This window comes from Arachis hypogaea, chromosome 5 (assembly GCF_003086295.3).
Source record: "Arachis hypogaea cultivar Tifrunner chromosome 5, arahy.Tifrunner.gnm2.J5K5, whole genome shotgun sequence".
In the NCBI taxonomy this organism is placed as follows: Eukaryota; Viridiplantae; Streptophyta; class Magnoliopsida; order Fabales; family Fabaceae; genus Arachis; species Arachis hypogaea.
The window spans coordinates 31,470,590-31,488,498 of NC_092040.1; positions in this window are offsets into that span (position 1 = coordinate 31,470,590).

Below are 17,909 nucleotides of genomic sequence, written 5' to 3' on the forward strand. Positions count from 1 at the left end.
ATTGAACGGTTTCTCTTTCAGAAAAGATTTCTGACTTTACTTTTATTGAAAACCATTATTTTTGAAAAGAGGCATAAGACGGTTATTAATCACTGGTACGGTTTATCTTCATGTATCCTATTACATTAATTCCCAAAAACCCTCTACTGAGAACCCTTTCGAGGATGATGTTCTCACCCCCCTACATTTTTTCCCTTTTAGGATATGGGCGCAAAAGTTACAAAGAGCTTATTTAATTGTTGTTGTGATGCTCTTTATTGCTTTAGATTATTATTCATTGTACCCTCGCCTTTATCTTGGTATATTTTGTAAGAGGGATAGGAATTGTATTGGTTCATGCTTGTAATATTATATATATATATATGTATGTATATACATGGATGTACTCTTTATGAGTTTTTGTAAGTTGTATGGTATGTATGGATGTACGTTGTATAGCAAAGTAATTTAGAGGAGCGGTATCGCGGTTTAAAGTTTTAAACAGGCTCATATTTTAGTATTAAATAGTATAAGTGTCGTCGTAATTTCCGAGCTATCAGAGTTGCGCAACCGGAAGCGTGAGCTTTGGTAGTTAGGGTGTTACACCAAAAACGCAGGTTGCGTTTTGTACACAAAATAATATTTAAATCCACAGCTTTGCCTATAAATACGAAGTCCAGTTTCATTCATCTTTATCTTTACTTCTCCTCTTACTCTTTCTTGCATAAAGTCCTTAGTGGTGTACTTTTTTGGCAGATAACTATGTCAAAAAAAATAGAGTTAGTTGAGGCTGAAGTTATGGAAGGTGTTGCAAATTTGTGAGTATATTATAACAGTGAGGTTATACCAAACACACATGAAGGAGCGACTTTTGTTTCTGAATGTCCGTTGTCATTTTCTATTCCATACCATGAGTTTTGTGGAGTTGCAAAATGGTCTTTGTAATAACATTCAAAGCCACATTTTGAAAAGGGTGAGCAATCTTTTATATAGAAGTCCTGTACAAGTATTTGGTGGGCTAATACAGTTTCAAATAATGCCCATCACTGACGATGATAGTATGCAGCAGATGTTATATATTTATCAACAAACCCGATCTCACGTGCTGATGATAGAGCTGTACGTTGAGTTTGAACAGCTGTCGGGGATGGGTACGGTCGACGACGAGGTCAATGTTGATGAGTTCGGGGATATAGATTGAGAAGAAGATAATAATGACAGTGAAGAAGAATTCAAAGCTAACTATGAAGTCGATGACGAAAATGATGACGGAGACTTAGCAGGCAATCCAGCGGTGCAAAATCAAGCAAATGCGATTGTAAGCCAACACCTGTTTGGTGTTCTGCCTTTTATGCGGACTCTAGATCTCGAAGCCATGCATGTTCCGGAATTTCCTGAGTATGTGAATACGGGTATGTTATGATTATTAACTCAAGTTTCCTATAGTGCTTATTTTATTTGCCTTGTCTGACTGATGGTGGTGCGCATGTCGTAGGTGAATGCAACGTTGCGGCGGAAGATGGCGAGTTTAGTGTCGGAATGGAATTTGGTTCGAGAGAGTCGGTGATATCTACAATCAAAAGCTACACCATCTCTAGAGGAGTTGATTACACTGTGTATGAGTCTGAGTCGCAGACATTCTATGCGAAATGCAAGGGGTATGGTGCAAGGTGCGACTGGCTTATCCGAGCTAACTTGATTAGAAAAAAAGCTTGTTGGGAGATCAGGAGATACAATGGCAAGCACACATGAACCATGGGCACGATTTCAAAAGATCATGCCAAGTTGGACTCAAACACAATTTCAGATACCATTAGGCCATTGGTCGAAGTAGACCTGATAAACCACTATTTTATGGTTTATATTATGTTTTATTGAGTGGTTTTATCAAGCTTTTCACCCACTTATTCATATGATTTGCATGTATTTACAATTCCTTCCTAAAAATATCCTATGATTAATAACTTGCTTCCTAAGGACCTTTTTGTTGTATATTTTTATCTTCCTTCGTACCATTCGATGCTGTGATCTGTATGTTAAGTGTTTCAAGCTTCATAGGGCAGGAATGGCGTAAGGAATGAAGAGGAAGCATGCAAAAATGGAAGGAACACAAGGAATTGAGGAGATGACCAGCGAGAAGTCACGCGGTCGCATGGCTCACGCGATCGCGCAAAATAGAAGAAATTACCGTGACGCGCTTGCGTGCCTGATGCGACCGCGCAGATTGGAAGCTGCACGAACGATGCGAAAGCGTGGTCGATGCGCACGCGTGGTACGAGAAATGCTGAGTGACGCGAACGCATGGACGACGCGGACGCGTGACGAGCGTGATCTGTAGAATTACAGAAGTCACTGGCACAGATTCCGGGCCGCATTTCAACCCAGTTTTCAGCTCAGAAACAGATTAAAGTCAAGGAACATGCAGAGACTCAGGACATCAATTCATATCAGATCATAATTCAATTTTAGGTTTTAGATGTAGTTTTTAGAGAGAGAGGTTCTCTCCTCTCTCTTAGGATTTAGGATTAGGATTAGGATTAGGATTTCAACTTCTTCATCAAAGGTTCAATGTTCCTTTAAATTTTTCTTATTTAACTGTTGCATCTTCTCTTGATTTATTTTGGGTGCTTAGTGACTTGTTCTGGTTAGGTAATATTATTTAAATCAATGCCAATCTTTTATACCTGTATTACTTTTGTATTGACATAAATTTATATTATCTCTCCTTACCCACACTCTCTTCCCCATTGTTGCAAATTTTTGCACTCTTGCTTTGCCATGTGACAAACCCCAATTTGAGGGTTTATCTTGTATTGAATTTAGAATATTTTGATAACCTTTTGTCACATTTAGCCTATAAATTAGCATGATTTTGTTATCTCTCCCATATTTGTGCTTAAGTGCAAAAACATGCTTTTTAAGCCTTATCTTGATGAATTCCAATTTCTCTTTGATTCCATAAGATGCCTTGATGTGTTTGTTAGTAGTTCCAGGATTGAAATAGGCTAGGCATGGATCAAAGGAAGCAAGGAAGGAAGCATACAAGTGGAGAGAAGCACAAAAAGCCAAAGAGTTGAATTCGGCCAAGCACGCGTACGCGCACAAGGCGCTTGCGCGCACATCGCAGAATTCGCTGAGGACGCGCACGCGTACCGTGCGCGCACGCGTCGTAGCCCGCACGTGATTCTTTTATTATAACACGTGCCTGGCGATTTTGGGAGGTTTCAGCAACCAACTTTGGCGCCAAAATGCATATAAGAGCCAAGGATTGAAGGGGATTGACATTCATTCACACATTTGACACACATTCACTTCCATAGACTAATTTTAGATCATTAGGTAGATATTTTTAGTTAGTTACATTTTGTAGAGAGAGAAACTCCAACTTCTCTCTAGGATTCATCTTCATCTTCTCAATTCTCAACCATTCCTTGGTGAGATCTATTACAACACTCAATTTACTTTGCTCATGTTGTAGATCCTCTTCTCTAATCTCATTAGTGTTTTGTAATTGTTCAATTCTTGTAAATCTTAGATTTGACTTTGTTGTTTTGGATTCTATTGATTCACTGAAGATTTCATTTTCATTGTTGTTCATTGTTGATTGTTGTTGATCTCTTGTGTTGAATTGCTTTGATTCTAATCCTTTTCTCTCCATTTTACTATGTCTTTCATTCTTGTCCTCCAAGTGTTTGAGAAAATGCCAACCTTAGATATGGAGTAGTATTCCCTCACTTGGCCTAGGGGTTGAGTCATTGGAGACACTTGAATAATGGATGTCAATTGTTGATTAAGAATTGAGGATTGCTAATTAACTTAGAGTGCACTAAAGCTAGACTTCCCTAGGGTAAGACTAGAACTTGTGACTCAAGTTAGTTACTTTTACTTGACTTTCTTCTATAATTAGGGGTTGACTAAGTAAAGCAACACTCCCTTGTTATCACAATTGAATGAAGTTATAGTGATGGGACTTCCAATGTTCAACCTTGGCCAAGGCTTTTAATATTGATTGTTTGTTGTTTTCTTTTGTTCACACTTTTATGCTACACTCTTTAAACCACAAAAGACCACTTAACCAATAGCATGCATCCTTGTAGCATTCCTAGGGAAGAACGACTCGGGACTAATACTCTCGGTTATAGATTGTAGATTTGTTTGATGATGGATTTTGTGTCGGTTTAGACTATACTACGATTGATTACTTGATAATTTCTATACCGGCAAAAATCCATTCGTCACCATGTACTTCTACTGTTTTCTCACTTGCATGTTGTAGCTGCCATGTCATTGAGACCCTCATTATTTGGCATTAACATAACCATGTTTTATTTGCTTTCTTATCTTTATTTATGGGTTACTGTTATTCTGTTTCTCTTCTTTCAGGCCGGCCACCAAAGACGAAAAAAAGAAAGAAACTTCTAAAAGGGGAGACAAACAAGTCTATCTGCACAATCCTTGAAGAAAAGCATCAGTTGGAACAACCCGTCCACCTGCACATCTCAGTATGCACCGAGGAAGGTGAAATCTTTAAGTGTGTGGAGGTCGATACCGATCTCCGTGGATTAGTACCTTCCTATCTCAACACCAATGTTTAAATTTTTTTTGTTATAAAATAGTTGTTGCATTTGCATATTTGTTTGATTTTGTGCATATTTTACCACTTGGTTAAAGTAATATTTTCTTTTTCAAGAATCTTTTTAGAGAATTTCACTAATTTGAATTAAAATTTTTGTTAAACTTGTCTGAAGAAATATTATACTGGAACATGGTTTAGAGCTCGAACACACAAAACCAGTGAGATTTTGAGCCTACTTGATTGGTTGCATTTTATCAATCAATATATTTTATTTTTGTGTGTCATTCTCTCTAAAATTGTGATCTTTGTCTTGCTTAATTCTATATTTCCATTATTTAATGTATGCATGCACTTATATGATTGAGGCCTTGTTTCACTCAACTTACATACCCATATGGCCTTAACCTTTTCATTATCCTTTGCAAACCAATGTTGAGCCTATTTTACCCCTTTATTCTTTACTTTAGCTCATCACTAACTCTAAGCGAAAAATAATAATGTCCCTAAGTTGAATCCTTGGTTAGCTCAGACTAGTGAAAATGCTCACGAATTAAGTGTGGGAAAAAGTGGGTTTGGAAACGTTTGGTTTGGGAATTGAGTATGTTAGACTTTGTGTGAAAATATGAAAAATGTTAAGAACATGTTTATGCATTCAAAACCTTAATCATATGCATTGAAAAAATATATTAAGAAAAGAAAAAAAAGAAAAAAAAGAAAGAGCAGAAAAATAAAAAGGGGACAAAATGCCCCAAAGTAAATAGCAATAGCAATACATATGTACTGTACTCAAAACTTGAAATGCATAAATATGTAGTAAACACAGTTAATGGGTAGTTATTGATTCTATATTATGATTATATGGATTGTCCTAAGTTAGGTGGAAAGTTTATGTTAATTAAGGATTCAGATTTTAGTCCACTTGGCCAAATATAATCCTACCTTGACCCTAACCCCATTACAACCCTTAAAAGACCTCTTGATTTGTGTATTGGTGCATTAAATTTTTGTTGATTGTTAGATGAAGAGCAAGCTATAGAAAGAAAGATTAGTAGAGAATTGAGAGAATTGACCCTAGACACTTGAGAGTTAGAATGATATACACTACCAGTAAGGGTTCAATGCTTAATTCTATGTTCCCTGCTTTCATGAGCTATCTTCTTCTTGCAAATTATTTGTATTGTATTTTGTGATTTGAATTAGTGAAATCCAGCTCATATTTATTCTTGAAAGATTTATTTACTTTTTCACCAAGTAGGTAGAATCATTTTAGCATGTAGTTGCATTCACATTCATAGGTTGCATTGCATGAGTCTTGCCTTTCCCTACTCATTTATTTAGTCTCCTTGAGTTTAGCATGAGGACATGCTAATGTTTAGGTGTGGGGAGGTTGATAAACCACTATTTTATGGTTTATATTGTGTTTTATTTAGTGGTTTTATCAAGCTTTTCACCCACTTATTCATATAATTTGCATGTATTTACAATTCCTTCCTAAAAATATCATATGATTAATAACTTGCTTCCTAAGGACCTTTTTGTTGTATATTTTTATCTTCTTTCGTACCATTCGATACCGTGATTTGTATGTTAAGTGTTTCAGGCTTCATAGGGCATGAATGGCGTAAGGAATGAAGAGGAAGCATGCAAAAATGGAAGGAACACAAGGAATTGAGGAGATGACCAGCGAGAAGTTACGCGGTCGCATGGCTCACGCGACCGCGCGAAATAGAAGGAATTACCGTGACGCGCTCGTGTTCCTGAAGCGACCGTGCGGATTGGAAGCTGCACGAACGATGCGAAAGTGTGGACGACGCACACGCGTGGTACGAGAAATGCTGAGTGACGCGAACGCGTGGATGACACAGACGCGCGATCTGTAGAATTACAGAAGTTGCTGGCACAGATTCTGGGCTGCATTTCAACCCAGTTTTCGGCCCAGAAACACAGCTTAAAGTCAGGGAACATGTAGAGACTCAGGACATCAATTCATATCAGATCATAATTCAATTTTAGGTTTTAGATGTAATTTTTAGAGAGAGAGGTTCTCTCCTCTCTCTTAGGATTTAGGATTAGGATTAGGATTAGGATTTCAACTTCTTCATCACAGGTTCAATGTTCCTTTAATTTATTTTCTACTTTTATCTATTACTTTAGTTGATTATTTGATGTTGCCAATTTGGCTTATGGATTTCTATGTTCAATCTAACTTTCTATTTAATACAATTTGAGGTATTTCAGATTTATGATTGCTTTCTTTTATTTATATAGATAATTTAGATTTTCTACCTTTTGGCTCTGGTTGATTAATTGGTGACTCTTGAGTTATCAAACTCATTGTTGACTGAAAATTGGAATTCTTCAAGAATTAATTCGAGTTCCAATAACTCTAGCCTTTTCCAAGGAAAGACTAGGATCTGAGAAATCAAAATTAATTCATCCACTTGACTTACCTTCATAGTTAGAAGTTGACTTAGTGGGAGAAAAATTCAATTCTCATCACAATTGATAAGGATAACCGGGATAGGACCTCCGGTTCTCATACCTTGCCAAGAGCTTTACTAGTTATTATTTTGACGACTTATTATTTTACATTACTTGTTCAACCCTTTTGAAAATCCCAAAACATACATTTGCATAACCACTAATAAGAACACACCTCCCTACAATTCTTTGAGAAGACGACCCGGGGTTTAAATACTCGGTTATCAATTTTAAAGGGATTTGTTACTTGTGACAACCAAAACGTTTGTACGAAGGAATTTTCTGTTGGTTTAAAATCTATACTCACAACGCGACTATATTTTTACAAATTCTTTACTAGCAAAAATTCCAACGTCAAGACCCCTCGATAAAGGTGAAGTCTGTTATTGCAGAAGTTCTAGGCAGGTTCAAGTACACTGTGAGTTACTGCAAGGCTTGGTTGGCAAAGCAGAAAACTGCCGCAAAAGTTTCTTACCAGACTCTGCCAGTATGGTTGAAGGTATCGGGTTGATCGAATTTTTTGGACAACAAATTCCTGTTAGCCTGCAAAAAGAAAAATGATAATTATTAAATTCTAAATAATATCAGTTAATAATAATAATAATAATAATAATAATAATAATAATAATAATAATAATAAATTACTACACAATAAAAATTATTTATTTATTATTAGAAAATAATAATAAATATTATACAGTATTCTATAATAATAATAATAATAATAATAATAATAATAATAATAATAATAATAATAATAATATTATTATTATTATTAAAACGGTAACTAAACAATATTATTATTATTATTATTTTAAAAAAATTATTAAAAAATAAAAAATATTTAATTATTATTTATTATTAAAAAATAATAATAAATATTATACAGTATTCTATAATGGCTAACAATCATAATAATAAAACTAATAATAATAATAATAATAATAATAATAACAATAATAATAATAATAATAACTAAAAAATAATTAAATATTATTTATTTTTCATTACAAAATACTAACGATTAATTATTTTTATTAGACAGTATTATTTATTTATTACTAAAATATATTAATAATTTATTATCATTATATTATACAGTATTTTATTATTATACTATTCATAATAACAATTTTTTTATTGGACTTAAGTATTATAATACTGGTTATTAATAATAATAGTAGTATTATTAATATTAATAACAAAAATAATAATTAAATTATTTGTTAACAGATAAATAAACAGAATCCAAATAAATATATTTATTTATCATACAATTTTTAAAAAAAATTACTTACCTATTGAAGATGATCTAAGTACTCAATAATGTGATTTTCAGGTCTAGTAAATCACACACCATATTTTTTTTTTAAGAACCAAATGAACCTAAGCTTTCTACTTTTCTTCTTCCTCCCATAACCTTCCTCACACAACACTCTTCACTCTTCAGTATTAATCTCACACAACACTCTCCACCCTTCAGTAACTCCTCCCTCTACATTTTGCATTTTTATACACCTCCACAACACTTTTCTCCAACACGTGGTGTGCATACAACTGGAAAGACTGTCAAACGCAATCTGCGTTTTGGCTTGGCCAGCTGTCAAACGCAGCTTTCATTTTTCAAGTTTCAATATGGTCAACAAAGCAGGTCTGATTTGCATGTAGGGGATAGGAACACGTTTCGAGTCCTCGATCTGCTTTTCTGCCAATTGGAAGCTACGTTTTGCAAGTTGTTGCAGCTTTCTGATTTTGAATTCACGCAAAACGTATCCCTGCAGGAGACTCAGCTTTTTTGGTTTCTGTTGATACAAAACGTAACCTGCGTTTTGCAGGTTACTGACTTCAACAGATCCACATATGTAAAATACACCCCAAATTACAATATACTTGCACATCTCCATCATTACTTTCATTTTTAAATTAATTTCTGACAAAAACCACCTAATCTTTTTTCACATTTGGCTTTTCAATTTTTTTTTAATATTAGACTAAAAGAGGTGTATATCACTAAAATAAGTCAATAGTCGTGATTAACGACGTTATAGGAGGCTGCTACTAGCGCAATGAAAATGTCGATGCTGTTCACTGGAAAACAACAATGAGGTTTTGTGCATGTTTTGCTCTGCATGTCCGACACATGATGACGCTCTCTCCCTCTCTTCTCACACATTAACTTGAAAGCAACAACACCCTTTTTCTCATGCATTCCTTCTTCTTCGATCCCATCCCCTTGAAGAACAACTTTAAAGTTTCCTCCTCACCCCCAACATGTTGAAAATAGCAGCATTCATTATATATATTTTTTTAATTTTAGTTTATTTTGTCATTAGGTAGTTAGTTAGTGTTAATATTACTTTTTTTAAAGCTGAAAGTAGTACCAAAATAAACCGTTTATCATTTTTTTAATATTATTTTCTTATTTAGTAGCTAATAAATTAGTTGTTAGTTGATTAGGAATAGTTAAAGAATATAATTTTGTTGTTATAGCTGTAATAGTAGTACTAGTATTAGTGTTAGTTTGTTATTAGTGTATATTATTAATTAGTTGTTAGTATATATTTTTAGTATTTTTAGTATATTTTAAATAGTTTTTTAAAATATAAAATTATTTATTTAATAGTTGTTACTATTAATTTGTTAGTGATTTGAGTTTTTGTGTTAGAATGTTACTAAAATTATTAGCCTCGATTGTTATCTAATGACTACTAGGATTTATTTTTAGGTTTTTTATTTATTTTACATAACATATTAGAAGTTTCAGTTATTATTAATTTATATTTGGGATAAGTATATGGTTTTGGTCTCTAACGTTGAGGGTCAGAATCGAAATCGTTCCCAACGTAATTTTTTATTTAGAATCATCCTTAACGTTTTTTTTTTCGTATTAAAATCGTCATTTTAATTTTTTTCCGGACAAAAATACTCTCCTTCACTACCGACACCTTTACTACGTGCACCAGCACCAGCACCGACACCAACACCAACATCAATACCTCCACCACCAAAAATAACATCAATGAAATCAACACAAATTCAACAAATTCAATAACTAAATCAACACAAGTAGAAGCAGAAAGTAGAAAAAATCAACACAAGCAGAAACAGATGCAGAAGAAGAAGAAGCAGACGCAGAAAAAGATGCAGATGCAAAAGCCGGAGCAGGACCACCGGCAGCTCGTGGGCGACGGAGCGAGGCGGCTAGGTAGATCGGCGGTGGCAGGAGCATGCATGAACGGCGGCAACGCACTCCACGGCTGGGTAGATCGGCAGCTCGGGCTCCCCTTCTCGGCGACGCACTCCACGGTGGCGGCAGAAGCATGCATGAACGGCGGCGACGTCTTCCTCTATTCACGGTTTTGGCGGCGGTTCGTGGGGGGACCAGCGACGATGCAGGTGTCGGATGGTGGCGGCGGCTATGGCAGCGGCCTCCTCCCCTCCACCGGTGCTCGCTCTCTCTTTTTCAGATCTCCTTTCTCGCTGCTCGTGTTCGGTGGCGAAGGACCCAAAGGCGGCGGCGATGGCAAGAAGCGACGGTGGAGACCCGCGGTGAAGGCGGAGACCTGCGATGAAGGCGATGGCCTCCTCCCCTCCCTCCTTCGCGTTTCCTCCCCCCTAACAAAAACGCGTTTCCTTCCCTCCCCCTCTCTCTCTTCCCAAAACGCGTTCTGTTTTTTATTTTTTAAAAAATTTTATATTTTTTATTAAAATAAAGGTAATTTAGGAATAAAATAAAAAATTTTATTAAAAGAGACGATTTTAATACAAAAAAGATGTTAAGGATAATTTTAAATCAAAAATTACGATGAGGACAGTTTAGTTAATTTATATTTGTAGTTAATTTAGTTTTTAATAATAAAAATGAATTATCATTAATTATTAATATACACGGTTAGGTTTTTTATATTTTAATTATTTATTAAAAAACAGAATTAATATTATTAATTTTTAGCATATGTTTACTGATTTTAGGTGTGTTTGCAATATTTATTGAAAAAGAGGAAAACAGTAGATTTAGAGTTATTATTATTAATACTTAGGATATGTTTTTAGTAAATTATGTTCTAGTTTAAATGGCTAATTAAGTAAAAAAGTAATAATAGTATTAGTAATTATTAGTATATGTTGTTAATTAAGTTTAGTTTATTTTTACTTTAAGTATTTGTTAAAAAATAGTGTTATCATTAATTCTCTCTCTCTCTATATATATATATATTTTGTAAGGTTTAGAAAAGATGAAAATAGAAAAACGTAACATCATATGTGCTGAGAATTATATTATAGAATATTTTTGACATTCTGTATATATAAATAATTTTTATGTTTATAGTAGTGGTTATTAATTAATAATTAATTTAGTAATTATCAATTATTAGAATTTGTAGTAATTTATTAATTATAATTCTTACTAAATTGAGTATTAATTTATTTTATTAGCAATAATAGCTATCGACTAGTTATAGTTATTGACTGTTAATTATTATTCTTATTTTCAAGATTCAAGAAACTTGCACAACAGACACTTACACTAAATAGATTCATATGATGTTAGGGTAGAAGAACAACTGAGAGAAACATGATTTTATCATATATCTCAGATTGGAAAGATCATGTCTCACAGTCCGACCATAGACTCACTGGTTGAAAGGTAGCGTCTTGAGATGCACATGTTTTATCTTTTGCATGACGAGTGCACAATTATTTTGGAGGATGTCACCATGATTTTCGGACTCAGATCAAGGTTTTCTGATGACTGGATCAACTGATCAAACACAAGTGCATAAGAGAATGAGTGCATGAGCAAATTCAGCAGTGCTCCTAGGCCGAGCGACCATAGAGGAAGCGGAATTAAGCTAGCATGGTTCCGTGCTCTAAAGCGGCGCCAACATTTCACTAACTGATCAAGTAAGGAAATATATGTAAAATGTCACATCATGTTGTTATTTGGTACAACATTATTCAGTGACAAGTATGAAATCACTGTACACTGGAAGTATATGCCATTGCTACGTGAGTTTTCCTAGATTAATAAGTTTAGTTAAGGTTCTGCATGCCTTATAGACATGTATCGATCATTATATCGGACATCAAAATATGATTGCAAGGACGTGGATGGTCTTCTGGCATTGCTCCTTGTGTGGGCTTGGATACGAAAGCCGTCAATAGGGTCTCTGCCGGTGGATACTGACTTTTCACTCACTTGTAGATAAAATTTAAATAAGATGTGCATTTCATTATGTTTGCTGTAGTAAGTACTTTCTAAGATAAACATGTATGTCAGGTGGAATGATTATCAACCCACCATCGATCAATATAAAAGTTAAATAACTCCTGACATTAGGAGAAGGTTGAACGATCTCTTTTTAGACGGGGTACGTATTTTGTCATTTATACTTTCACTTATGTTGAATATTTTGATGATTGTGTATTTATACCTTTGAAATTTGATGTATTTTTACAGTTTGTGTGGGACACATATAGTCCCAACTGGATTGCCCATTATCTTATTCTATTTGAGATCAACATGGTGCAGATCTATAGAGTGCAATATGCCCCTCTAATATGCTTTGAGGTCGTAGATTGGCATCCAATTGATAGGGTTAGAAGACAGTTTGACTTCCATCAAGACCCCAGTAGATGCTATAAAACTTGGAGCGTCATATAACATAGTGCTGATGAATGATAATGCACAACCTTCCACTCAACTACACATACCATCATACTCACAACTATATTCACCATATACACAGAAATATGCACAACCTTCCATACAGCCATATGGTCAACCCTCTACCATGTGCAAGGAATACATACCACACAGGCACCGCAATATTTATTGTCATAATTACTAAATACAGTGATACAAGATGAAGAACAATATAGATACATTATTGATTGGGTTCAAGATTTTAAGTCATTTCAGTGGGTGAATGATTTATTTTGTACTCAGGATCCTCTATAGGTGCCAATGCCTCAAGTTGTTTTTGGACGATTACTTTTGGATGTGAGGCATTTACCGCGGTCCTATTCTAAGAACCTTAGGCATGATAATTTTTGTTGATTCAGTTAGGAGTGTCCATAGGGGGATTGTATGTCGCCAAACCCCAACACATATTCCTATGCACTAGGGTGACCAGGAGGAGAACGACGATGTGGTTGATGAGACTCATACAGGTGAGGATGAGGTTGATCAGCCTAATTTAGGTAAGGATATGGTTGATGAGGATAGTTCGGGTAATTTGATTGTTGTTGTTATATGTTGTCTAGGATTATATTTATGATTGATTAGGATTGGTATTTATATTAATGTGAATTGATCATGACTATATTTGTTATTTTTCGTTATCATGTAGATGCTCACGATAAATGTTATGACTTTAGGATTGACCCTGCCCGTACGAGTCGATCTAGATGGAGCCTGTCATTGTTCAAGAAGAGGGTCAAAAAATGATATTTTCAAGTGGCGCAAACCGTGAAAAAATGTATCTTTAAGTGAATTGTTATATAGTTGTGTTCGTGGACATGTGAAATGTAATTTTTTACGCATTTTTTATTTTATAGATGACGATGTACTAGTCTGAACTCCATCCGCCATGTGAACAACACAATTAATTTCAGCAAAGTAACCATAACATGACTCGAAAAAACATTCCTTGCATACTAGCTTTATAAGCTACATGCATTATTTGAAATTGAACGAAATCACCAAATACTAGTACAGACTACTTATACAAAATATTTGTCACTTTCTTTAGCACTTGATGATCTATACTTTGAGAAAGTATACTCTTAAGTTCTTCATATGTTATTGAAAGAGGAACAACAATAACATATGAATTCTCACATAAAAAGCTCACATCCTCATATATCTGAGGTAAACTCTGACCATTATAGTATATTTTTAAACTAACATAACACTCTATTTTATACACTCATCACACACACAGTTTTTCACTGTCTGAATATGGAGAACTAAGCTCTCCAAATAAAGAACAACTACACTACTATATTTTAGCACAATACAATGCTCCTTTTATGGTTAATTTTATATTATTTTAATTCTTTTAGAACAAAATGTCGTTGACATTTTCACAAAACTGTTATTAATGTTTACTTTTTTGTAATATGTCAGTGATGTTTTGACTGAAGTATATTTTAAAAAATTGTTAAAATATCACGTTAGTAACATTTTCATTTTTTTAATTAAAAAACATAAAGAAAGAGCAACATGGCAATGCCATTTTATGTTTAAAAATTGTAAAAGAAATTTGTTTACTCAAGACGTGATTGACATTTTGTGTTTTGCAAAATAAAAAATTATTTACCACACTCTGAAAAGCAAAAGCAGTCCTATAGCCGTGTAAATCTCACAATAACAAAAATAACGGAGCATATCACACATTATTAGAGTTAAGTCTTAAAATAGTGTTTGAAGTTGCACTTGAGTCTCAAAGTGATTCCTGAAGTTAAAATTACTCAAATTCATCTCCGAAATTACACTTCGGGACTCATAATAGTCCCTAAGACAATTTCTGTCCATCTTTGCCATTGGAGAGCTAAGCCGGACTAAAACGACGTCGTTTTGCATTTATAAAAAAAATCCTAATCCCCAATACGATGTAGTTTTGTATTTATAAAAAAATCTAATCCCCAATTATCTTCACCAATTCTCTTCTTTACACTGTTCTTCTTCTTTTTCAACTTCATAGTAGCAACAACATTATCAGAACTAGCAAAAATCACAGAGTTAAGAAAACCAATAATCACAAAAGATCACAAAAAAAGAACCAACAATAATCAAACAAGATCAATTATAACCTAAATAGAAAGCATCAATCAACCTAAACAACAACCATCACAAAAAATAGTAATAATTACAGAATGAAAAACAACAAAAAATCAACTATTGAAGCTACATTAAAACAGCATCAGCAACAACAACAATCACCCAAAACATTAAACAATAAAGATTAAATAACTAAAAAATATTAAAAAAAACTCACCTTGGCCGCAGAGAAGAGAAGAAGGATGCAGAGGGAGACAAAGAGGAGACAAAAGAAGAGTGCAGACGGAGACGAGTAGAGAGGGAAGGGCTGTCAGCTAGGATGGTGGAGAGCGCCTGGAGTTGCCCGTGAAAGACATTCTCGAGGAACGAAAAGTTGCAGCTGTTGGTGGGACTTGGAGTCGCCAACGAGTGCGACGTGCTCGAGAGCAATGACGGTGGCGACGGAGGAGTGGACGCGGTTGACGGAGCGCTTGAAAATAGTAAAAAAAAGTGCAAAATCTAGACAGTGTAGTGGGAGAGCACCTCGATTTCGTCTTGGTAAGGGGAAGCAGATTGGGAAGTGTGAAAGACTAGGTTAGGAAGCGGACGAGCGGCGCAACACCGAGATGGAGGCCGGCGAAAGGCGACGACAGAGAATGTTGAGGAGAGCTTGCCTTTACCATTGTGAGTGAAAGAGCAATATTGAGTGCTGAGTGTCAGAGAGTAGGGTTGGGGAGGGGAGACTTGAAAGTTTTTTTTGTTAAGTACAAAATGACGTAGTTTTAGTTCAGCTTAGTTTTTCGACGGCAGAAATGGACGAAAATTGTCTTAAGTATGACTGAGTCCATTTTTGAGTAATTATTAATTTTAGGGATCACTTTGAGATTTGAATACAACTTTAAAGACTACTTTAAATCTTAACTCTATGGATTTGGATCCTCTAAAGTTTGAATTTCACTTTAGAGAGTAAAATGTGATCCTTCTACCCTTGAATAGTTTCTCTTTCATATTTATTTTTGGTCTCATCTATGAAATTCATGGTGAGAGATCACACTTTACTCTCTAAAATAAAATTAAAATTTTAGAGGATCCAAATCCTAACTCCATTTTATTACAATATAAAAAAACGCGCCTCTTTTTGCGCCTCATTTTGAGCTTTATTTTTTTTTTCTTTTGATTTTTTCAATTCGTTCTGATCTCATTTTCCTTTTAGACGAAATATCATTTTCATATTTAGCAAGTCTTTACTCTTTACAATGGGAGATTCTATGGTGCTGAAACTCAATTTCATCTTCACGTAATGAAATAACGTGTCCACTCTTTTATGATTACGCGTGTCCTATGGGAATGACGGTTTCATTATAACTGTCACAGTTGACTCCAATACAAGCAGAATCCAGAGGACGGGACCCACAAATTACAGCATTTGTCCTTCAAATTACTTAATTATAAACTTAAAATTGGCCATAAACACATGTTAACGATTCATTTAAAGAAATATATTTTATAATACTTTATATTATTTTAATTTTTTTTAGACCTGGTTTTGGATTCTAACGAGACTTTCCCACAATTTAGAAGTGGATGTGTACAATGGGTTTGAGCAATAAATAAATAAATTAATTAAAAATGGGTCTCTGCTACTAAAATAAGAAAAAAAAAACTTAAAAATGTGTGAACCTTTTCAGAAATGCAAGACCAAATAATGAAAAAAAAATCAATTTCCTAGTGTTTATTATTTGATGTTGAATTTAATTTTTCTTTTATAATATTTAAAATTTATTCATTTTTATATTTTAAATTAAATATTAACTATTTAAATTTTTTATTAATTAAAAATCAATTTTTAAAATGCTATAACAAACACCATAAGAAAAAAAAATTCTTTCTCATGTTTTGTTATTATTAATAAATTATGAACAATCTTAAATTCCACAGATTACAATACACTTAAGATCACTATTAGAAGCACCACTTATTAAGTATCCAAGTGTGAGTATCCATTAATATTAAAAGAGATGTATATAGTAGTTAAGTTATCGTTATGCAATTGTTCTTATAATTAATATTTTGGCCTTTTATTTTTTAGTCGATATTTTGTTTTATCATTTTTCAAAAGACAGTGATGTAATTTAATTTAATTATCGAATTTATAGTCAAAATAGTTTCTTTTAAAAGAACATATATAAATAATTTTCATCTTTAAAATTATAAATAATTAGTCTAATTAGTTATTATACAAATCAATCTTCTTTGTCTTGTTAATATTAAATCTATAATATTCTCTAATAATATCAAACCGGTTTGATTCTAAACTTAACTAATTATGTCGAATTTATTTTATAAATGGATAGACATATTATCCCCAAAATTCATTTTTATATTTTGAATTAGAAAACTTTGACGATTTTATATAAAAAATGTAAATTTTTTTTGGTAATCAATGTAAATTTTATTTAAGAGTAATAAGAGAAATAATCAATATCGACATAAAGTCACAAAAAAAAAAAAATCAACAACATGGACATAATCACATAAGTATACTAATGAGCCACTCAAATTCTTTTGTTTTTTGTTTTTTGTTTTTGTGTGTTATATGAAAGTAAAAGATCTAACTTCTGCAAAACATAATTAATAAAAATGATAGTGGGATCACCAAAAAAAATGATAGTGATATACCAAACCATGATGCGTGTGTGAGTATATATATGAAAAATTTTAAGTGTACCGAAAATACTGGTATTTCAGTTATTTTAATCGTTGATTTTAATTAACATATATTATATATATTTTTTATAATTAAGATCAACAGCTTTCGGTACATTTAAAACTCTTCTATGTATATATATTTCTTCTCTATAACAAGATATATCCTTCATTATATTTAGTTAACTTTTAATTTAAATTTTTTAAAGAAGGCAACATTTTGTTTATTTAGGTTAAGTATTATGAGTTTATAACATGATCGGAAAAATTTGTTGACAATAAACTTTTCTACTTTGGATTTTTTTTTTATTATTGGCCATAAACTTTCTTTTATTTTTTTTCCTTATTAGTAATAGAGCTCCATTATTTATTTATTGTTCAAACCCAAGCTAAACTGATTAA